At 36.6% G+C, this 25,871-nt stretch overlaps 1 long non-coding RNA gene across 3 annotated transcripts; it reads left to right on the top strand.

Annotated features, from left to right (window-relative positions):
* The first annotated feature begins 2,746 nt into the window (after positions 1-2,746).
* LOC128483846 (uncharacterized) lies at positions 2,747-21,136 on the top strand. 3 transcript variants are annotated; one of them, XR_008351113.1, is made up of 4 exons: positions 2,747-2,830; positions 5,235-5,275; positions 19,563-19,639; positions 20,756-21,136. It is a non-coding gene; the product is annotated as an uncharacterized LOC128483846 (long non-coding RNA). The 3 variants fall into 3 exon arrangements; XR_008351112.1 differs by lacking the exon at positions 20,756-21,136 and having other exon boundaries at positions 19,563-19,688; XR_008351114.1 differs by lacking the exons at positions 2,747-2,830; positions 20,756-21,136 and adding an exon at positions 3,231-3,298 and having other exon boundaries at positions 19,563-19,688.
* The last annotated feature ends 4,735 nt before the right edge of the window (positions 21,137-25,871 follow it).

Here is a 25,871-nt window from a genome sequence, read left to right on the forward strand (position 1 = left end):
GAGTATACTTTAGTACAGTAAATGGATCTCATCTAAATATAAAAAACTTGAAGAAAGCAGTTGAGGGAGCATCATGTTCAAGATATTTTATAGTCTATGTCTCTGATTTAGTTTAATGTATAGATTATGGCCTTAATGAAGATAGGCCTTTGTTATTGCTGTAGCCATAGCAAGCACTTGAGAGCTTAGGTTGCTATGGTTACAGGCATTAGGAGGTAAGGTCAAAAGAACCAAGCGAATGATTAGCCAATATAACTGGATTCATAAAAGTACAAGCTTTGTAATTAAGAAGTTTCCAAAAGTCACTCAGAGATTATTTTAATTAGCCTGTATCGTTACAAAGAAAGCATAATCTGTAACTTAACTCTAAACTATGTTACAACATGTATTTAATGTTCGAAACTAAACGTTACATATTTATTTATATGAAAAGTACATTTTTATTTTCTTTAATATATAGAATTATTACTTTTATTTTAATGTATTTAGAATTGCTGGCCTCTTCACTCTTTAGGACTCTAAACAATACAATATATTGCTATTTAGCCATTAGGTTACATACAAATCACTGATATTGGATTTCAGAAGGTGGGTACACTGTGTACTGTGGGTACGGTGGAACATAATTAATCTACAGCGCTACGGAATTTGATGGTGCTATATAAAACAATAAATAATAATAATAATCTACTCATCCAGCTTCCATCTGCTGCTCTATATACCTAGACCTTAATGTGGGATGCACTGATTGTTTCATGGTGCCTGGGGTATGAATGGAGGGCTACCAGTGAGGTTGCCTTTCTACTGCATATAACAATATTTAATTAAACTTATTTATTAAAACTACCTATTGTTGTCCCCTACCTGCTGGTCTGCCGTTGGGGTAGGCCTCCTGCGGATGCCGCAAGGTCCGCAGTCCTTACCCGCCCTGGGGTCTTCTATCTTCCAGTGCCCACACCGTGCGAGGGATGCTACTCCAGCTGTTTTCACCGATGGGTTCCATTCCACTTTTGCTGCTCCTCAGGGGTCTACTCACTAGATGGCCATGGTTGAATCTCCTGAATGGAGCGGCGTCACTCTGTGCTCCAGTGCTCTATAAAAACCTCAGATTTACTAATTCTGGCCCTTTGATGTATTGTTGCTTGTCATAGTGCGTCCTATCCTAGCGTGTTCTAAAGTATTTATCCTGTGTGTGACCTGGATTGACCTTGACTATTCTGTTCTCTGGCTTCCTGATCTCTGCTCTGATATCAATTACCCTGAACAATAACCCTGGATATGGCTTGTCCCGACTACCCTGTGTGTGCACCCATAGAGTTTTTTTCTAATCTTGGGGGATCATCAGAAAGTCCCACCACTGCTCAAACCCAAAAGGCTTAACCCTAGAGGGAACTAGTTGAAGGGCAAATAACTCTTCTGAGACTGACAGGCTCTCTTGTGGGGACACAAGCCAAGTTCCCCTTACCCTGCTTGTGTGATGATATTTTATTGGTACTTAAATTCACTGAGACTTTATATTGAGCTTTATTGCAGTATAATACTTATCCCTGAAGCTGTAATTTAGCAAGATAAACCAAATAAGGCTGAAATAACGCCTTGGGCCCAGATGAGTCTTCATAACATTCTAGTTAGTAAAAAGCATCCATCTACTAAGTCACCAAGGAGTACTAAGTATCCAGGATTTAGGGATCACCCTTGTTCTGTTTATATAGCGATATCTATAAATCATTTGATGCTGGAAAAAGTCTTAGAGATGAATCATATCTCCACTGGCCCCCTCTTTCGTGTTCTTGTTTGATAACAGAGTAAAGATGGTACTGTATATACGTGTCGTAATGTATGGTCTTCACCAACGTTCAGATACTGGGGTCAGAAATCATGTCAGTTATCAATACAGACATAAAAATAAGGTAAATCTGAAATAAGCTACAAACATTTACAATAGACTTCATGAATTTATTGTATTCACAGATGTCTACTGGAGCTGAACATTCACCCCATCAGAAGATAATAATTATTTAAACACGTTTCATGTGACACAAAAGCGGGCACTCATAGGTTGTTGCCATAGAAAAGGCTTCTGAAACTTTTAGGTGCTGCTTTTACTGGGTTAAGCATTTCTAAGGAAATAATAAAATGACTGATCTACTAAGATTTTTTCCTTAAAGTACTATTGAGTGAAGTAACCCATGTAAAGTTATCAAGGTTTCATAAAAACACTATGGATAATGAAGGCATTTAACAGCTTTGCATAGAATCACTAGGGCATGCAATTCTAAGGGCATTAAGCATGAAAAGAGGGTATATCCTAACTATAAAATACTTCTATTACTTGGGTGCATTCTGTATTTCTGACTTAGCATAAGCTGTTAATGTTATTACCAAGTTGCAAAATATTTATAAAGTCCACAGACTCTGCTATAAACCTATATAAACCAGGTGTTAAATATTTACATCAATGCACTATTTATAGAATGTTATAGAATATATATATGTTATAGGATGTTATCCATTCTAGTAATGATCCCCCTCCGGCGGCCAATCGGAGGGGATGATGAGTCTATGAATTTAATGGAAATAATAAAAATAAAAGCTTCATTATGGGTGGTTGGAATTAATGAAATGTACAGCCTGGTGAATCGCCGCCCCAGAGTGTTGGTTCTGGCTGCTTACTGGATCCTGGGCGCAGGAAGCCCCGCCCAGAGCAGTGGGTGTGTTTACCATGAGTTCATTGACAGCAGCTCAGAGGGGACGTGGGGTCACATCACATGGACTGTACGAACGGAGAGGAGCCGGGCACCCGTGGGGGGCAGTGAGTGACTCTTCAGAGGTGAGCGGGTAGGGAGGGTGTGTGCTCTGTCCTTATTACCCCCGTGTGCTAACAATCCCTGTTATCTCTCGGTCTATACTCCATATGCAGTAACAAACATCGTGGATCTGAGCAAAATTAGTTTATTTTGATATTTCTTATGAAAGTAGAGGTAGGGCATTCTCACTCTTGTTCAGGCTGAGCGTGATGTGAATCGTAGTGCAGGAACAGCTGGATGGGACCATGGGAGACATTGAAGGGGTTAAGAGAGAGTTAAAGAGGGAGGGAGGCACAGCGCTCACACAAAGAACATGGCGAGAGGAGAAGCGAGCGGGCTCTCACGGTCCCCCAGGATGATGGGCTCTGGGGGCTGCAGTTCGCGGGGGTATGGTCGGCCAGTCTGCCTTTACTGATCAGCCACGGAGAGGAGAAGGGGCTGGGGATGATACATCGCGCGATCTCCACTGGGTGTCCTTCACTCGCCTCCTGGTAAGTGACCTTTTGCTTGCAGATCTGGGTAAGTTGGCGATCTGTCACTAACGTGACAGCGATGGATAGCAGCGACACGTCTCTTGGGATGGGGAGTTCGGATCTTATCTCTTTGTCCCGAGCAAAAGTATTTCAAACAGGAAGCCGTGCCTCCCAACTTCCACAGCGCTCTATTTGCTTAATTGCTTGTTCATATCACTCAACTGTAAGGGATTTAACCAAGTACAGGAGGGAAGATTTATTTCAAAGGAGTCAGAGGCTTAGATGTAATGCAAGCAAGTTTTCATTTACTCAGAAGGTGGTAAATAAATGGAACAGCCTCCCAGCAGAGCTGTGGGAGACTCATACAGTGAAGGAATTTAAACATGTATGGAATAAGTATAAAGGTATCTTGAATTTAAAGGTAATTTAAGATGAGACCAAGGAGAACGGCCAGTTTAGATGGGCTGTGTGATCACATTTCTTTGTAAATGATAAATATATATATATATATATATATATATATAACAATAATAATAAACACTGTATTCAAGGAAACCAGTGAGGCCGATTCCAAATAAGTTTGGAAACCCGATATACATGTAACGATATACACTTAAAAAGAGCTGTGTGTTATGTATGTTCGTTCTCCATAGTATTTTTTTTTATGTTATACATGCACCAGGGCTAGATATCGCATGTAAAGAAGCTATATAAGGTTATCTTAATGGGCTGCCTGGGCAAGTTTGTGGCTTTCCCCCAACCTACCTGATGGGAATAGTAATTACTCATGCCATTAATTATTACTTGGCAGAAGAGATAGTATATGCTGGGTAGAAGTGATGATTTATAGATTGGGTGGTGGGGGGGTAATTAAGAAAGCTCTGCCTTTACTTGGTGAAATGACTTTTTTAATCTTTATTATATTTTATTGATATAGCGCTAACAGTTTACGCAGCGCTTCTTACAATTCATACATTGAAAGGGTATAACAAAACCGGAACTCGCAGAGTAAGACAAACTCATACATTAGGTAAAGAGGGCTCTGCTTGGAAGCTTTTCTGCTGTCTGGATAATATTTCCAAATACTGTGTTCTGTAATGAGATTATTTAACTTCTGAAAATAGTTTTTTTTAATACTTAACAGCATTTTGTTTCCTGAATTTATAAAAATCTAACCATGTTTAATTTAGACATTTTAAAGCTGCTGTTCCAGCCATTCTGCTGAATTTAATACTAAATGCTGCATTAAAAGCTTAATTCTTAAATGCTCCAATCCTTGCCAGAAATAATTTATTTAATCAAGTAATTGTTTTCATTGATCATTTTTGCTAGAAACATTTAAGTAGTCACGTAAGACAACTGTAGGCATTGATAGGCTGTTGCCATAGAAACCAAATAATGAAGGGTCACGTTAACAAAGTACAGAAATGAAGTTTGTGATCTAGAACTAGACGGTCAGAGGCTTACATGTAATGTAAGGATGTTTTCCTTTACTGCGAAGGTGGGCAAGCTAGAACCGCCTCCCAGCAGAAGTGGTAGAGGTTACTTTAGTAAGGTAATTTACACATGCATGGGTCATATTTCTATCCTGAATGCCAGACCAAGGACTGATTAAGGTCTGAGTCTGAATGGTTCCGACCTGACGTCAAATTCTATGTTTCTGCGCAGACCGGTGCGGCAATGTCTGACTATGCTGCCATACTCATGTCGCTTACAGGGACCGCCAGAGACAGGCGTTTAAAAAAGACGTTTAACTTCCTTGTAGCCTGGGCGCAAAACAATTTTTGCAAAATAAATCTCCACAAATGTGGTGATTACAAAGAATTAGAGAACACAACTTGCTTACGGTTTTCCCCAGATTATATATTGCCGTGACCTTTTCTCCAAAGACAATCCAGATGTTTGACTGATGACAGGATGTGTTTTGCTAAAATTAATTTCTTTTCCATTCTAGTTTCGTTCGGCGCTCTAATCCAGGCAGTCTGGCCGACTTGGGTAAGGCTTCAATCAACATAAATGTCAATTTCCTTTAATTACTGTCAAAATATTAACGCCTTTAAGTCAAACATTTCCCTGCGAGCCGCATTTACGGGGTGCTGCTTAAATCCACGAACAGTTCTCATTTCTCTAAAGCCTTTAAATAATGAGACTCCTTAAGCAAAAAAAAGGAGAAAGAAACCCAGACGAACACCCGGAGGGTTTTTTTTCTCAAGGATATATATATGTCTCGATACCGACTGCATGTTAGTGACACTTTACTAGATTTTAAATGATAATTATGATTGTTGTAATTGAGAATTATTAGTAACTATGCGTAGAAATGTGATTCCGGTGCATGGTGTAGTCTTATCACCATAGCAACCATTACAACTTTGCCGCTAAGCGGAACATTGAATTTGTGGTCTCACCATGGCAACCGTGAACCCACATCTTTTTACCTCACTGTTACAGATACATATGTAGTTAAGTGACATCCTTTTTTATGATGTGTAGTCAACATCTACTCTTGACGGTCACCAAGCAGCTGGCCTTCGTTGTGTTGATGGTTCTTTTAGTAGATATAGAGTAGGTTATAATGATGATAACACACCGACTCCATCCTTATTGTTGATGATAAATGTTTCTTTTCACAATAAAGAAATGTGATTATACCCATATATTATTCTATTGGATTATTATACCCATAATCCATTGGTGGCATGGGTTGCCCATGCAGTACAGGTTTGCAGTAAGTGCCAAGTTCTTTGTGTTCTCTGCATGTTGATCTACAATGACGCAGCTGAATACTTGTGTTAAGTGACTCTGGAAGGGTCAGCAAACAGATTGTCAGGATATAGTGAAAGATTAGAAGGCAAATCGAAGTAAACTCAGGAAATCTATATACTGCTCTGATTAAAAGTAAGAATAAGCATAAAACATTTCTTTACTTAACGGTAATGCGCATTAAGGTTTCCTTTTCAAATAATACATCGTTTTCTTGGGGTTTTTTTATATTCTTCCTCTGAAACAATAAAAACATTGTTTGGGTATACTTGAACCCTATCTGACTCTTTAATATAGATGTTTTAAGGGAGCTTGGAGCTCTTAGATTAGACATTAATTGCACTTGAGCAAATAATACGTAGCCAATGTGGCATCATAGTCTTTCCTCTGAAGTTGCAATAACTTAAGAAAACACAAGCTGTTTAAAAGTGTTTATAGTTTTTTTTTTTAGAACTGCTTTTGTGTCACATGACAATTAAGTGTTCCGGAAAAAAAAAAAGTAAATGAGGAAAATACTAAATGAACGAAATATAATCCCCAAACCCTTCCCAGAAATAATTCGAAGACTGTATTTAGTTACATGTAAAATTCAACAGAGTAGGTGGAACTGCAGCATTAAACAGGTGATAGTTGCCATTTAAACAATATGCTTACAGGTATTTTTTTTTTCCCCTGTAGTGTAGACATCGGCATATGAAAAACTTTAAGGGGGTCGTGCCCCTAAATCCAACCTGTCTAGTATCGATGTGTCCTATTTGATCACGCGGATTGCAAAGTGAATATTTTGGGCTACAAGCCCACTCCCATTGTGATCAAAGTTTCCAACTTGGCATACTGTAAACGTTTTGATCATATAATGTGACAGCACCATGCTGGTTTGTCCTGCAAAATGTAATGCGCTCCACTTTGAACTATATTTAATTCATCCAGCATCCTAATCTTTGGATTATAACGCAAAACGTAAAGTGCATAAGGTTGTGTTTTTTGTTCCACTTCTTGTTTAAAGGTTGAAAAGTTCCAGTAGTTCTAAGTATATCCTTCGGTCACTAACACGGTCCATCAGTGTATATTAAGTTCTTTAAGTAAATCCTCTTGCGCTGCTACATACGGCATATGTGATTTAAATCGTTTTGATTGAAAGTTTATTAATAGCCCCAAAATCGTGTGAAATGCTTTTCTATGCACATATCAGATCCCGGGGGCCCCTTCTCCAGATGTAATCGTTAACCAACATGACTCTGCATCTTCTATGAACGGGGTCCAACTATTAGGTGGCACACACTTGTAAGGACTACCATATGTCGTGGCAAAATGTCAATATCTATTGTTGATTTGTCTTCATGATCAACAATGTGAATGGCTGTTGCTGTAAACAAACAAACATTTTTAAGACTTTGTGGTATATTCGCTACAGCAGGAGTTGGCAAGAAGGGGGGCAACATTCACTTTTCTGATATCACTATCCATTGTGAAGGGCCATGATTCGCCTGGAAGAATGGCTTAGCCGACCCTGCATATTGTATATCATTCCCACTAATTTCACTATACATTATGCAGGGTTCCCTTAGCCCTTCTTACAGGCTGAGCTCAATGTGAGTCGCGCTGGGATTCTGGAATGTCCTGAAAAATACATGTTTGAGCGCTCATCTAAAACACGTCGTTTTATTCTTTGTCTGTATCGGTTACAAAACATGTTACATTGATTTAAAAAGCTGTTAAATGAGCTAATCGGGTAGGAAAGGTCAGACGCATGCTAGGATACATGATCGTAAGCAGATGTGAGCAAATCCTCATGCGTTTCCTATTTTAAACGTACATACAACTTTCATATGGGGTATTAAAATGGTAACCCAGTACTTCAGCAGTTATGTTATAAATTCATGTCCAGGGCGTTTATATTTTAAAAAGAAAAAAAACTTTAAATTATTCAGATAATTCCATAAGTAGTTGATTTATTAATTTGGAATTTTTGGGGACTATAATCCAATTAGAGGTATAAACTCATGGGAAAAGCCACTAAAGCTAACATTTCGATGCCGAACACTCCCATTTATGACAATCTCTTAATGATAATCTTTATAAAGCCTTATTAACTAACTTTTATAATGTCCGACTTGGTCTGCAAGAGACTAAATAACAAAAAAGGAAAATATTTACTATGTTTTTTTTTTGTGTGTGTATAATTGCATTTATCATTACTGTTGACCTTAATGTTTCTAAACGCCGCATAGCGCTTGTCAGGACCCAGGTCCAATTTCGAAACCGTTTCTAAATATGGGTCAAAAGTAACTGATAACCCCTTTGTAATTTAGTTAACTTGATACGGCAAGTGCCAACGTTAGAAGGTCCTCACTGGAGCTTTAGTTGAGTTAAAATGCTGCTGTAGGATTGTCTCTTTAATAAGTTTTAGCGTTCCACTGACCTTTGAGAACTTCTGTTAATCATACTCAAAGTGTTAAAGCTACGCTTGACTGATCTTGATTTTTTTTTTTCCCCCTTCCGTGCTCTGAATATCAATTAAATGCCATAACTGCTTCTTGTTGAGCAAGAAATTAGGGAAACGTTTCCCTATGGCCTGGAGCTGTCTGCTTGCAAAACTCTTGAACCTGGATACTTTCCTGTCATTAATTGTTTTCTGGGGTGTGGCAGAAAAAGTAGGGAAGTAATGGAAATTCTCAAGTTTACTTCAATGGAAATTCTGTCCTTCCTCTTATGAAGGAGAACAACCTTCTTTTGAAGGTCCAAAAGTTGCATTCAATTAACCTCTTCTTTACTATGGTGTTTTAAAATCTCCTTTATGTTTCTTCCAAATGACTGCATTAATTACCTTGTTTTTATTAAATGTAATGCGTTGCCAAATGCATTCGTTACCTTAATTAAACTCCAAAACCAGTTTTATCAGTTTAAGTACTTGGGACCTGGCTGCCAACCAGGTTCACCGTGCAATAAGACATTGAAAAACAGCCTGCTGACTTTGAAATTACTTTATTTTTTCTTAAATCTGAATTTTCTTTTCAGTGTCTCCAGTGGAAAATATTTTTGTCATTTTCTGTAAAGAGATTTTATCTACAATTTTGTTGGCCTCAATGCTTTGTCCCTTCAGCCCCCAGCAGTGAGATCTATCCATCGAACAACATTAGCATTAACTATGCATTCTGAATGTCCATACAGGTGGGGTGACTTTACTAAAAGCCAAGTGGTCATTTCATTCAAATGGTTAACCTGACAGCCAAAACTCAGCATAGCTTGCATTCCCTCACATGTCGAAACTCAACAAGCAACCTGAATATGTATTAATGTTTGAGTTGCTTTCAAGTACCTTGAAATTTAAATTATGCGAGTTGTAGTTAAGTTCATGCTAGTTGAAGTTGACTTAAACTCTTGCATGAACTCAGCTGCAATTTGCAAATCTGAAACACTAGCCTAGATGAAATCTGCCATTTATGCCCCCCCATTTTGCTTGCTTGCTTGCACAGGGGTGGTGAAGCATAATCTAGAAGATACAGGCTCCTATCCAGTGATGAATAATGGCCTAGGCCTAGCAGGTCTAGCCCCTGTGCAGCTGAATGTTTGTCCATTGCATGAACATATCTTAAAATGAATTAAAAACCACAAACACTGTTTAAATTGGATAACAATTGGCCGTAGCTTTATTAAAGGGTATAAGAGGCATTAACAAACAAATAACCATTCAATGTAATAACAAGTAAATAAACATAATATAATACCGTCCGCCCTTCCATAGCTGGATTGTTTAATAACCAAGCCTCTGTCCCACCTTTACCCTTATTAAAGCTACCACAATAACAAAACCGAAAAGGGGGGGGGCGCTCATTCAGGAACAGCTCTTCGCAAATTCAGCTCAAGTAGGAAACATACCCCTTCCGTACTTCTATTTATTTAAATTCAAACTAGTCTTGCGCGGCCAGCACAGCTGATTGTACCAATCAGGTGCAGGAATTTTCCCGCAGCAAACCCTTGCGCTACAGTACAGCTTATTAACCAATCAGCTGTACCACCTGCACGGCCTGCCTGACGACAACAACAGTATTGAGTTTTAGTGGGCTTTTGCAGCTAAAACTAAACTTGCCCTCTAGATGACCCCTAAGCTATCTATTGTCCAGCAATGGACAATTACAGCGCAGCTTAGTTAGCCTGCGCTTTTTTAAGTCCATACTTGGCCCCCAAAAAGTGCAGCCTGTAATAAATAGATGATTTAACTTACCATAAAATATAAATTCCTCTGAACAGTGAATGACGTATCCAATTACTGTTTCATGGTGTATCAACCGCAACACCACAGAAACTCGGAGGTTAATGAATTACCGGGTTGTTGAGTTTCAGCTTGACGCAACTGGCGAAACTGAGTTGCTGCTGGATATGCAGTCAAGTCAACTGCTGCCAATTTGCCGCTACAAACTTATCTGCCCTCTTGACTGTACTCTACCGGTACTGGATAAACCAGTGAGTTTTGCATGATAGAAGAGTAGAATTGACCTCGCATAATGTGATTTAGGCAAGCATTTTCATCACACCTCAGCTTGCTGTTTAGGAATTAAAATTTCATGAACAGTTTTTATTCCATAAGGATATATATTTGGTTTTCCATATTACAATGTGAAAGGGGTCATTAAAAAATAGCTATGGTATAGCTGTTATTTTGCTGGTTGTACCATAAATTCTAAAATGTATAGAGTGCTGGACTATATATACGACACAATAGAACCCTTATTGTTTTGTTTAATCTAATAACATTTTTAAAATGGTGATTCAAGAGGTCTGGCTTTTTTGCTTAGTTTAATTCTGTTAGAGAGTGGTTAATGTTTTACTCTGATATGGACATTTTTGACATTCTTCCCATAATTCTTAGGTAATTTTTATGATAGTGCACCCTTTGAAGCACTAGGCTGTGTTAATAACGACTTCTACGTGTACATGAGTTATATATATGCATTTTAATTGTTGGCGTACTAACATAACATTTCCTTTATTTTGGTAACATTTAAGGAAATATATTTTCTGTCCTTTTTTTATTTGTAATAACTGAGTTGACCGTTTTGAAATTAGGGCGTGTGTGTTAAGCATTTTTTTTTTTTTAGATACTTTTGTATTTATATTATATACAGAACACATTACCCAGCATGCATCCAATCTATTTACCCATCCTGCTGTTCTGGGTGTAACTTTCCGAGGATTTTTGTAACTTTATATGGTAATATGCAAATAAATTAGCCCTTGTAACCATTAGTATCCAAAAAGTGAACCTTAAATGTGAATGTCTTAATCATGTCTATATTGGTGTACTGTACTTTGCTTGCTTCATTGGGAAGCATACATTTGTGAGTACATTTCTGAGTTGTTATGAAGGGCATCCCGATGAGCTTTTAATGCAAGAAGAGCAATGGTGATTTCTAGAAATCTCCCAACATTTAATATGCACTATTTAGGGCCAGCTCAGACCTTCTGAAATTCACCAAGTTTGGCCCTTTGTGTGCAAACTACAATCAGTCACTTGATGTTTCAGCTTACCTGAAATTCTAGATTTGATAACTAAACCCCTGGCATGGAATGCAATAAGTATACATATATCATGGATGTCAATTTACATACTAAACTTCTATATTGCATGTTTTTTTGTTTTCAGGAACCATCAACATTATTGGTTTTATTTGCATTGATTGCATCAAATGTGTCATAAGTTCAGTTTCACATAACCATTTCATCGTTAGACTCTGAAAAATTGCACTTAGTGCTCCCCGGCTCAGGGACTGGAATTTGGGAACAGAGCAACGTGTAAGGAAAAGTCATTAGTTAACAAAACATTTGTTTTTATCTTTGTGGTTAACAGCACTCTGTTTAATGACAAAACTAAAGAGATGTGCTGCCAACTTGTCCACTTTTATATAAAAGTCGGTTTCTTTTGATGCTGGTAGTGCTTATATGCAGATAATGATATGGGCTCCAACACTCACTGCTCTAAGTGAAAGGGGCTCGTTGAGGTGTATGAACATGTTTATGCATTTATGAACAAGATCACTTGTGTCCCTTAAAACCCGTACCTGTACGGGCTCGCAATGCATTGTTTTTAATGGGTTTAAGGACAACCCATTGTCCTTAAGGGGTTAGAGCCAAGGGCATACGGGCTGTCTGTGACAGTGTGATCACCTGAAATGCTATACGTATAGAAATGTTTTTTTTTTATCTCAATGGACACACTACGTTTTTGGAAAATAACTGGGTTGATTTATGTAAATTAGATCTATTTTTAAACTGAATTACTATTTTACTTCTGCATTTCAAATCTGTGTGGTATAACTTTACTGGTTGACATATTTAGTATGATCATATTCCACAGAGCTGTGCAATGAGAAGCCTGAGATAACAGGTAATAGATCACATAATATGTTGGATCTCCAGAAAAAAAGGTAAGGAGGGCTCTGCTCTGCTTATAGTCTATGTACCTTTATGTATATATATTACAAGGGTTCGTAGGTATTGGGTAATGTTCCCTAGGCAGTCATTTCTATATTTCTACAAAAAAAGAAATTTCCTTGTGAAAAATCTCAGTTCGGTGAAAGAAAATAGAAATAATGAGTCACCCAGAAGTTTAACCCCTTAAGGACAATGGGCGGTCCCTAAACCCATTGAAAACAATGCATTTTGAGCCCGTACATGTACGGGCTTTATCATTAAGGGGTTAAATATTTGCTACTTTTCCTATGATTGATTAGAAGGGGTTACTGTAATCTTTGGACTGAAAATGCAATTCATCAGAGGCCATGCACTCATTATTTAAAACAATGGCTATTGATCCATGTGGCTAATGTGTAGTGGAATTCTGAATCTGCATCAAGTGAAATGAAGCACTTGTGCAACTAGCTTCTTTGGCCCTTGGTAAGAACAAGCATTCGAGGCATTATGAGTACATTACTTACTTTTCCATTAGCTCATAGTTCAGCTTAAAATAAATCTCAGCATACTGGTAGCCCACTGATACCCAAACGATGGCATTGTGAAACAGATACATTTGGTGGAGCCATAATGCTTTAATTCTAGAAAATCTAATCCTTTTTCACATACAAGACTTTAAAAATATGTGACCTTTTCTGTGCTATTTCAAATTAAAAGTTGGAATTTTTTGGGGGAAGAATGTGAAACCATGAAGTACCAAATCCTGTTAATATTTTGGCCTAATATTGACATTTTGTTTTTCCTGGCACTTCTGAGAGATGGACCCCAGAGGCAGGACTAGACATCAGAAATTTAACTCAATACAAGTCAATTATTTATTGCAAAGAGTTAACACAAAGGGATATGCTTGTTCTATTTTTGTTGTCATGCCACCATGGTATTTTACCATGAATAGATTGTCAAAATAATGTTAAGACATTTTCGACATCTTTTAGAAATTCAAGGATATAAGTCATGATAGGTAATTATGGGGTGTTTATACAAATGTCTTTCTGTCCTAAATCCGGAAGGCTTGTCCATCTTTTGGGTGCCATTAAGGCTTTAAGGAAATGAACAATTAAAATGAAAATGAAATATATCCTTGGTGGTCAAGTGGTAAACCTTCCTTTAAAGATGACCCCATGGGGATACATGTTGTCCAAGCATGACAAAGTTGATTCTTTGCTGAGACTTCTTTGCTAAAATTAGAGTCTTGGTTAGTAAGTTTCAAACGATCCGTCACAATTGAGAAATAACATGGATTAATACTAATCATATGTTATGGTACAGTGACTTTATTTGGCGTCGGCTCCTTTATAATTTTTTTTTTTATGCTTAGTGTAGGGGGAGTTTTTTCGTTTTATTTTGGTAGCTGCTTGTCCCATTCAAATAATACTTGAACTCTTTTGGGAGTATGATGGCTGGTGATATGAGAACTGTCTGCTGTTTGGCAGTAACTAAAGAGACATATTTGAAAGAATAAATAGACCTTGAAAGTAACATGGGAAATGAATGAGATTATCTGTGACATGTAACTGATATGTATGCATGTTTGGATGTTAAGATGTGTGTGTGTGTGTGTGTGTGTGTATGTGTGTATATATATATATATATATATATATATATATATATATATATATATATATATATATATATATACCGTATATAAATAAGCTGCATCAGGATCCTTTATACTTTAGGTTGATTTGTGTTCATTCACCAAACTGTGAGTTTCAGGCAAGTTGAAACACTTCATGCCAACCACTTTATCATATTTCTTGTGCAACGAAGGCTGAATTGGCCTTTCATAATACAAAGCTAAACTAAAGAGGTTTCGTCATAAATTAGCACATGGAGGAGACAGCTGCTGGGCTGGTCCATGCCAGCATTAAAATAACGAAATAAATACATTCAGGGGCAATTAGCTGCACAGTTCAGTACAGTTTACTTTTTAGTGTACTGTATTCCATAGAGACATCAGAAAAATATTTTAAAGCAGTTCTTATGCTGCATTGCATAGAAGTATAGACTTTGTATAATCTTATTTTATTTTAGGATTTCTTTAACTGCTTGACACGATCTAGTCATTCTATAAATTCTGATTCCTATTTGCATGGACATCTGTGACTCCAGATTCACTATATATATATATATATATATGTGAACCTTTTTTATGTACTAATACCGGAAGTATAAAATACTTTATTTTCCCGGAATATTTTTAATAAATTCCATGTAATGTGTTGCGTTTACTTGCTGTATTGACTTTCTTTTTACTGATTTGAGTTTTACACTGATGCCAAGTATAAGGAATTTCTGGAATGTCAGATTTCTTGGCTTTGATGAAGTTTGCTTTGTTCCACTTGCGCCTTAACCCATTCAGTATATGTAGTTCCCTGGGATGGTTCTGAATTCCCTTTATGTGCAAAAGCAAATAACATTTCACGTTGTGTTTTTTTGTATAGTAATGTTATCTTGTTTCGTTATGTGCGTTTCTTAGACATGTCCATATTGGCATGTGCATTTTATTCTACTTGCTGTTTTTATCTGCTAACTAATCTTGTGTTAACCCCACCGCTTAGATCTTACTTTTAAAGGGACACAACAGACTCCATATGCAGTTTAGTGCATATGATATATTCGCCTCTAGTCGGCTTCAGCACTGGCTCTGTGAATGTTGTGGGTAGTGTCTATTTAGACGCCCGTGACCATGTTTTTAAAGCCCTTCCATTGATTTAAATCAGATCACTTTCCTTTATCTAATTGGCTAGTTCCCTTCGCCTGGAAATGAAGCAACTTCTACCCTCAAAAGAGTGCAGAAGAGAATTCTCATTGTGTTTCCATTCAGTTTACAACTAAATTGATTACTTCCTATTACTGCTGTGATGTCATCAAAATATAGTACTTATTATCACCATTTTCTATTTTGAACATGGCATCTTCACTGGCACCATAGAGTGAATGGTTTTATATAACAATTTATTATTTAAATAAGCAGAGACAGATGATGAGGAGTACAGTTACTGGAATTCCCCTTCTAAATTTATTAATAGAGAGAGCTTATTACATTTTTGCTTCTTTTATATATAACTGATCATCTTTCTATCATGTCTGTGCAGAAAACATCAGTAGTAGTAGCATCTGGCATAGTGTTTTATTGCCCACCAGTAGTATGCGTTATTGCATTGTTACTAACTTTCTCATGGTGCAACCTCTAGTGAATTAAAAACATGGATTTACGTCTTTCTGATATTTATAGGTTCTGTATGATGGAAATGCTATACCCTGTTTTGTTTGGGTATGTTGATGATAAATAAAGGGCAAACGCTCAGATGCATTTAGATCACATGCATTGAAAGTATGTTAACACCCAGGATATCAAAATACATTTTAAGTGACTGAGACGAGTCATTGCTAAGTCAGTGGATGAGAGAGCTAGATACAAATGGTGAGTGGAGCATGCTAAGCATCTATAATGTATCTATCAACATGGATCGGCACAGAGGAGACTTCTATACAAGCTTACATTCTTACATTCATTTCTAGAATCTTTACTGTTCAGTTATATGCATTCATATATAATACTGTATGTACAATATGTGGTTCTTGCTTGTGACCTGAAACGGACACCGGTGTGATCTCCTCCCGTTGCCATTAGACACCAGGCTGCGACTTGCTGCTGACAGTGAGCTACTGTAAACATCCTCGACTGGAAGTTGTGAAGCTCCGAGCTTTCAGTCGGATGTTTGCAGCTGCCAACTGCCAAAGACTTCATGGATTTTAGGTTCTATATTATGAATGTCTGTAGAATGTATTACCCCACAAAGAATGATTATTCTTTTCTGTGTTTGTTCTAAGCTGCGGATCTCCTTGATGACTGACACATGCTTAATATTTGAAATATATATATATATATCTCATACGTTTTGTTATTTATACAGCGTAACTCTGTGCAAAGTTCCCTAAGCATTATTGCAGCCATTGGCATGTTCCACCATTTTTAAAACTTTGCACCAGGATTTAGGTCTATAAATACACACCAGGTTATCTCTTCTCATTCTATCATTAAAATGAAATGTTTAGGGATTAAGTGTTGTTGAAACCTAATTTTAACACCTTAAGGACAATGGGCGGTCCCAAAACCCATTGAAAACAATGCATTTTGCGCCCGTACATGTACAGGCTTTGTCATTAAGGGGTTAAACAGGGCCTGCGACTGTCCTTTATTTTCTACAATGTAGCCAGTTTATATTCACAATTACCTTACATTTCTGTATCTGCCAAGAACGTTGAGCTTGTTCTCTGCCTTCTACACAGTTCATTACTAATTGAAAATGGGCAATGCTGTCAAAGCACTCAAATAGAAATGAATATTGTTTCTTTCAACAAAGGATACTATTTTCTCCTCAAATGGTTCGATTAATTTCTTTAAGTACAGTCACATAATTAACTTTTATTCTAGTGCTTTGTCAAGTAGATATTACACTTGGAGAACCATCTACAGTTACCATCCTCTAAAAGATAGGCAGGTTTATTTAGCAAACCATTGCAGAACGTTTTCAGTGAATTGTGAAGCTCTGTAAATACTCTTATATCATTTGATTCATATGTCATACTCGTATGGCTCTGAATATTCAAGTCCATGTAGGACAAATAAATGAAAAACAAATAAATGTTTTTGATGATCATATTTTACCCTCTGTATTTCTGTACTAGAAACCGAGCGAGATATGTCGATATGCTGATTCTTTCTTTGTTTACATTTGTAATTATGAATGCGATTTCAAGAGTCGGTCAAAATATACTAGATAGAATATAGATAGATAGAATATACAATTTAGCCACTGGATGTATCGCATAAATCTTCATTTAGTTTGGTAGGTATACACCAATCCGCTATGACATTATGACCACTGACACCTGTCAGTGGGTGGGATTCATTAGGTAGCAAGTGAATATTTCGTCCCCAGAGTTGATGTATTAGAAGCTGGAAAAATGGCAAAGCATAAGGTTCTGAGGGCCGAATTGTGATGGCTAGACGACAGGGTCCGAGCACCGTGTGGTCAAATCCAACAGACTACCTACTGTAGTTCAAACTGCTGAAAAAGTTAATGCTGATTCTATTGGTGTCAGAACACACAGTGCATCACAGTTTATTGGGTAGGGTATCCATGCTGACCCCTGTCCACTGCCAAAAGCAACTAGAATGAGCATGTGAGCATAAGAACTGGACCACGGAGCAATGGAAGAAGGTGGCCGGTCTGATAAATCACATTTTGGCTGGCTGGGTGGCTGTGCATCGCTCACCTGGAGAACACATGACACCAGGATGCATCCATGGAAGCCCCACCTCACAATTTGCCAGATACCACAGCACAACTTCAGAGGTCTAGTGAAGTCCATGCCTCAATGGGTTAGGGCTGCTTTAGTGGCAAAAAGGGGGACCAAAATTAGGCAGGTGGTCACAATGTTATGGTTGATCTGTGTCTATAATATGCCCTTGGTAAGAAGTTAAAATTAGCTGTGTATTCCTATGCCCCCCCCAAAAAAAAATATATATATTGACTGCACATTTATAGACCAGCTTATCAGCAGGCAGCTGGCTTTCTTCCTCTAATTTGTTCTTTGTTACAGATAGCTTATTAGGGAGTACTGCTTTAACAAATAATCATGTTGATGTCTATTAAAATGCTTAGCGTTGCCAGATTAAGAACTATTAATGAATATATCTTTAGAAGAACGCTTTCTTGGGGAAAGCTTTTTCTTTAATTGGGCTAGTTCATTACATGGTGGCCTCTTCCTTATTTGAGTTGACTCTACAATCATGGTATGGAGCCATTCTCTGTCTTTTCTGTTTGTTCATTGAATAACTTGGGATACTCCCTTCTGATATAGGAAATGGGCTAAGGGCTACAAAAGCTCCTATTCAAGATTATTTACATCTACAAAAGCTACATCCTCTGCACAAAGCTGATTTTGGACACTGTCCAAAGTAAGGCTGTGACGTTTATCAGTGGGATAAGCTGTCTGTTCCTTGTTTGACTCAAAAGCAGTCCTTAAAGAGGAAACATCACTTTTGCATTCCAGTAATCTCTTGGTCAATTATTCAGTGTTCCAAATATGTGCATATATTGTCTGAAAGCTACATTCTATAACTTTTTTTACTTTTGCGTTATAGGTTTTTACAACCAATATTACACTTTCCTTAACTACAACACATAGCTACATTTCTGAAATATGATTGGAAAAATGGTTTATTACTTGAATTCATTTATTTGCTATTGATCTAATTCGTGTAACAAATGTTATATAAAAAAAACTATTGGAAAAGGACTTTAGGTTAAAAAAAATATATTTTTGAGAGTTTAAATTAAATAAATTATTTATTTTTCCTTTGTTGTTATTACATAATTTATCTCCATTATCCACATTATTTGGTATAATGATAAGATAATAATAATAAGATCCCACAAGCGCCCCATATTTGTTTTAGTTTCCATGAAGGCACTGCTGTTAGAGCTTAGCACTTGATGAGGATAGGTGGCCAATTTATGCTTTAAAAGTTTCTATTGAAAGGTATGTTTTTGGAATTCTTCCACTACTCATCATGAAAGTTTCCACAAGTCCTCTTGTGAAATACTAAAAGATGAATTCATTTTGTGCAATCTCCTTCGTTAAATGGATTGTATTTTCTGCTCTGAACTACTGTATTTTTATGTTGTGAAACTTGCAAATATTAATCAAATAAGGTATATAACTCCTATTAGCATTTTCTTTTACATTACGTGTATTCTTTATTTTTTTTCTGCTTAGTATCCAGTTTCCTGCCTTATAATATGTGTGTGTATATATATATATATCTGTGTATATGTATATTTGTAGACATGTGCGAATGGGCCAAAAACAATTCAGACACATTTTTATCAAATTATTTTTTTTCTTTGCATTTTTGTCTTCATTCTATAGGAATTACTTACTAAATAAAGAAAAGCAAATAAACCTGCAAAAATCAATTGATAACAGTTACTACAAAGAATATTTTAAAATTGCATTTACTTCTTATTTTCAGGTCACCCAGTGTGATTCTTTACTTGGCAATCAGAGCGACACCTGCCAGCTGCACAATGTCTTGCCATTTCAGTAAAGGTAAGTATACTACAGTCAGTTCTTACAAAATCTTATTTTAAATTCCCATATGCAACGTTCTTCAAAATGCTTTCTTATTAAAACCTATTGCGATTGCAACAAAAGATTAAAATTACTTAAACTTTTGTTTAAAAAAATATCTTATAAGTTGTCATAAGTTGTTATTGAATCATTTAGGTAGCTAATTGAGGTTAATGATAACATAATGGTAATTCTGATACAATGATCTAGGTTAGATGACAGATATTAATTGAATGCAGGTGAATGAAAAGCAACACTTCCATATACTTTATTGGAAAAATAGTTTAAACAATAACTTTTATATAAGTTAATGAATGTGGTCTGATGTATCAGTTTTTCCATCACAAGTTTTCCCATTGCAGGCTATAAAAAAATGTGCTATTAAATAACTTTAGATAGATTTATCTTCTGCATTGGATCGAACCCAGCATTGTCAATGAAAGAGGCAATTTTTTTCTTCAAAATTTTTTTCTACTCTTAATTTGCCAAGAATTTCAATTTGCAGCCTCTTCATGTTGTCGTGGGTTACTCAATTATATCTTTACTATGTTTCAGAATTTGGTCAATAGACAATGCTCTTCATAAAGACAGACCACTTTGTGATCTACGTAGTTGGTCTGCTGTTTTAGGTTTGTATCAATAGAATTGGTCTGACCACTATAGCAACCAATGGAATGTTCTTGTTAATTAGACTGCGCCGCTGTTCGAGACAGAACCATTTTTGCACCACAATGCTTTTTTTTTTTTTTTTTGTTTTTAAATAAATATTGATGATTAATAATCATAAATAATCTGTGATTAATAGAATGTGTTTGAATGCTACAAGTTATGACCTATTACTAAGAAGAAGCCTATAGTAGAAACTTAGAATATCTAAGACATTCATTAAAATGTGTTTTTTTTTTTTTATTATTATTTTTTTACAACCTTTGTTAGCCTTTCGTTTCTGCCATATATTCAGTTTGCCACTTAATGCATGTTCAATTCATTTCTCTAGCCCTAAGACAGAATTACTGTATACATGCACAGGGAGATGTGTTTAAATGTACAGTATGTTCCATGCTGTCTAATATTTCATTTCTGTCTTATGTTAAGCTACCACTTTGGCAAATGCTATGCATCAAAGATTCCTCTCTTATGAAGTCACACCAGTCTGTCCAAGTTTCTGTGAGTGGAACCATGTGGAAGGATTATGACATAAGCTTTGATGCTGTTAGGACCTTCAGATCTTTGAAGTTTAACAATCTCTGCTACTGTAAGAGCTTTCTCCTATAATGAGTTATAAATAATACTTTTATACAGTAACTTTGTGTTCTTAAAGTATGTGTTACGTGTATATGTACAGATGTGTAGGACTACCACCTTTGTATGAAATATAAGTAGTTGGCCACATGATATGCCTAGTAACAGACAGTTTAAAGTAACTCTAAAGACCGTCAAGCTACATCTATACTTTTATTAGGGACGGGAATGTTGAGTTCTTTGCAAATATTTTTCCCCTAAAACACCTGTCTCACTCTTTCAATCATACTCCCTTGCTCAATAAATATAGTACAGTTTTATTGCTATGACGATAGCTCCCCATTGCTTGTGTCTGCCTATGTCTAAAACAAATAGTATCCATGCCGCTGTAATGTTGTTCATCTTTTCATGTGTGCATTACATCACTACTGCCACTTGGCTCCGCAGCTGGCAAGCTTTCGTGAATTTCTTCCAGTTGCTATTCATCTGGAGTTTGGTTTCGTTGGTATGACGTATTTGAAAGGTTACAATATCTTAAGCCTCAACAAGCAAGGAAGCAGTAAAATATGTTAGCCGGGTGTATTGAGACTCGTAAGCGTAAGGGGTGGTAAACTTGAGTAAAAGAGAAATAGAGAGAGATTGGGGGGAATGAGCAATGACGATGAAAAGCAAGGAAAATGAAACACTTTAAGTTGTATGGACGAGGACAAAATTATGGTTGGAGGTTAGGAATTATTGTTGAGGCAAAAATATATAAAAGAAAGAGATTAAGCATGAACAGTGGTGCTGGGGGAACATAATATACTGCTGGGTGGGCAAGTACAATGCATATACTCAGACAGAAGGTACAAATGGCTGCAGAGTGTTTGATGAAAACTGTGAGCACATTACAAGACAATGCTTTGGGGTAAAGAAATTGGATACTGGTTTTGTTATAGAAACAGTATTGGCAATACATGCAGCATAGGTTGGGACATTTGCCAATTGGACACAAGTTCCATGGTCAGAACTGTCCGAAGCACAGCGTTGTAGTTGACAGCACTGTTACTGTATTCTACCTTTGTTTTAACACTGAATGGTTTCCTTTTGGGAAAAAAACTGGGTTTGCTCTAATATATGTAATGTAATTATTATAATTTAATACTTGTATATAATATACAGTGTGCTGATCCATTAATATATAAAACAGTATGAGAAAAATATATATTACAGTTTTGAAATACATTCTTTATGGGGATATTCTTCTTTTTGTTTTAGCTGTTATTTGAAAACCGGGACATTGTGATTGATCATTGATTAACGCTTTTTTCCTGTATTTCCTTATTTTTGAATGATCTGCAGTCTCTTTTCAGGTCCAGCCAGATGAAATGCTTTCTCTCAGAGAGACAGATACTGTAAACATCCTACACTCTCAGCTGTGGAAATAAAGAGAGCTGGGAGAAGGCTGTTTACTGTCTCTGCCTCAGACAGCAGCTGAAAGGAAGTAGGTGAATCGACGATGTATTCTACACGTTGTACTTGGCCTTCCCAATGTCATGCACGCAATGATATCACAAGGCCATCCTGAATATAAGACAAGACCAAGGACATAATAAGGTTTGAGTTTTCTATGTCAGGAACACTAATCTGCAGACTGGATGGGTCAAATGGTTCTTTTGCTGTTGATTTCTACATTTTTATTTAAACAGGCAATAAAAATTCTGAAATCCTTACTTCAAGTGTGTGCTTCACTTATTTTTGTATTAAAGCTGCTTAAATTAAATCAGATTAGGCCAAAGTTATTTTTAATGCTCGGGGTGTTTTTAAGTGTGATTTCTGAATTTTGGGAGTTATGCAATGCTTACATATGAAATTAAGTTTTTCATACACCAAATCTTGACTTTCTGTGGGAACCAGATGTGCCCCTTCCAAAGTTATTTCTGGAGGAAATTGGCATGTTGCCACCACAGCCATTATGGATACCAAGTACACATGCATTGGATTTTTATACTGATCCCTATATTAATGCACATTTTTGAAAAACATAAAGATCATTGATTGAGTGGCGCCTATTGTGTCTCAAGACTGGCCCTCTAGTTGCTGGCATCCTATGCAAAAAGCAGCAGGGCCTTTCCAAATGGGTATCTGCAAGTAGCAGGGCTCATTGGGCAGGCGTATGACCTCCTTGCTAACTAGCCCTACGGCAGATAAATAAAACAAGCGGAACACAAAAAGTTTGAAATCGGTGCTCCTTAGCCCAATGTGCAGTAAGATCAGTGAGATACATTAAAGCCGCACAGCCAATTAGCAAAGTAGTCCTGCTTGATGTGTCCCCAGCCTCTTGCCACCCTAGGAAGGTGTCTAGTTTGCCTATATGTTGCTTCCAGCACTTTTGTGTCTACGTGTTTAACTAAAATCATATTGTTCATTTCTTTAGCAAAGTCTTTAGGAAATAAGTGTATATATATAACAAATTATATTTACCTGACCTGTTGCCAGTTCTTGGGTCCATTCCAATATCTTGAAAATCCCTTTATATATATTTACATACAAAACAAAATCATTACTATCACTATTATAAGTGTTTAAAATGCATACATGGGCTAGAAAGTATCTTTAATTCATAAAAGGTCTAATCTATAAATTCAGCTACGCAGTAAGCCTATAAAATATATATTTTGATATTTTGTCTGGATTATTTGTTATTTTCTTCTTTTAAAGTGCAGGTAGACTGACTAAATGTTGTAAGAAAGTCATATGTCAACTAAACAAACGTAGCACTGTAAGCACACAGAGCGTTTTTCTGCTATTTTTGGTTTAAAGTCCATAGTAATAGTGGTGTTGTATTCCACACATGAATCCTGTTTCATTCCTCTTTATGTAGTAAATGTCAGCTTAGAAGTGGTGCGTTGGATAAAGTGAACACTGACACATCGATCCTTGTTTCAAACAGATGAGTTTGGTCTTTCAGTAAGAGGTAGAAAAAAAGAGGACTAAATGGAGGGAATAAAATGTATCTGCTTATGTTTCCAGTCTGTTGCAAATGGGTTTGTCAGTTGTCAAATACTGCGATTATCACACAAGACAACAGGAGTAGCATGTATTTATATTGTCTCTATATTTCTGTGTACTATAACAAGTTCTTGTCCTCAGTTTTCTACACTTTATCTTCACTTTCTTTTCTATTTGTACTTTTAATCAATATTCATGAGTTAATGTTAAAATGACAGCTGCATCTAAAGGTGAGACTTATTCAATAACATTTAGAGATACAATTTGACAAGGTGTGAACAATTCACACACACACATATATATATATATATATATATATATATATATATATATATATATATATATATATATATATATATATATATATATATGTGTGTGTGTAACCAGAAATCCACAAGGATGCATATCTCTCGTATAAATGCCTTCCTATTGCTGCACCATAATTACAGATTATAAAGAAAGAAAAACTAAGAAACTCACCTCTTTTATCAGACATTCAGTCAGTTAATCGGACCATCAGGGACTTTTATGTGTGTCTATATATTTGTAAAGTGCTTTGAGTCTCCCGGAGAAGAGCACCATAAAATTATTATTGTTATAGGCACACATCCAAATATCATATATATATTTATTAAGAATAAGCCAGAAAGTATTTCCCCTTCCAACTTCTGGATATTGTTTTAGAAAGCCATGACATACAGGGCTATAAATAGAATTAATATTTTAGAGCTTTTTGATCCAAGGAGAAATCCGATTGCCTTTTGGAGTCAAGAAGGAATTTTTCCCTTGATGGTGGAATTCGAAGTAGCTTAATTAGTTTTTTTTGCCTTCTTTTTGATCAAGAGTAGGAAGGTTAGGTAGAAGGGTTGAACTTGATGGACTTAGGTCTTTTTTCAACCTTATGTGCTATGTAACTATTTTTCTGGAATCAATGTTCTGCCGCTAGATGGCAGTATGGATTGTGGATTAAAGGCTGCAAGGCTATAAAAATAAAACATTTAGTGTATAATAACTCTCATGTATATTTGGTTCTGTGTGGTCCAATGAAATGGAAAGGTTGAAAGTGAAGTCTTGTTACTTTTGCTCCACATATATTCAAATAGTGTGCAGAAATCTGTTCCCTAAGTCAATAAAAACCATCAACAACATAGTGTAGATGTCCCCTTTGAAACCTGGGGCTCTGTAAACGTTGCAGCACCTGGAAACCCTGTATGGTCTATTCATTATAATTATATATCCATAATATGTAATTGGTGTGTATTCATTTTTAGGTCATGACAGTATTGAAGAAGTCCCTCCGAACAATTTAGCAATAATTCTGTATGTATTATTTCCTTAAATTGTAATCCGCTGCATTGGAAAGGTTCAAATTTCTCTAGTTAGTGCAGCGTTTTTGGCATTATGATATCACTTTCTAGCTCTTATATACACTGATCAGCCATAACACTCGGTCGGAGCATCTCCCAAACGGTAGCTCTTGTGGATGTTCCTGGTCTGCAGTGGTCCTAGAAAGGAAAAGCAGTGAACTGGTGACAGGGTCATGGGCAGCCAAGGCTCATTGATGCACGCGGGGAGCGAAAGCTGGCCCGTGTGGTCAAATCCAACAAACGAGCCACTGTAGCTTATACTGCTGAAAAAGTGAATGCTGGCTCTGTTAAAAAAAAGGTGGCACAAGGGGGCCTAGACAATATTAGGCAGGTAGTCATAATGTTATAATTATTAATTATAATAATTCTAACATTTAAGGTGGTGACAGCTAGCTAAATGCCAATATTTCTAGTCCTGCATACATGTGGAAGCTAAAAGAGTTTTGGAGTTTTTCAAATGCCTTCCACAAAAGACCAAAAAATGGCCATTATTACCCAAGATATATATATTTTTTACATATTATATTAGTTACCTTGATATGATTACACATGCCAATGCACGTTCCCATTGTGTGATAGTCCTCCAGCTTCGTTTGTGGCATACATGTGCC

The sequence above is a fragment of the Spea bombifrons genome, chromosome 3, assembly GCF_027358695.1.
Source record: "Spea bombifrons isolate aSpeBom1 chromosome 3, aSpeBom1.2.pri, whole genome shotgun sequence".
Taxonomy (NCBI): Eukaryota; Metazoa; Chordata; class Amphibia; order Anura; family Pelobatidae; genus Spea; species Spea bombifrons.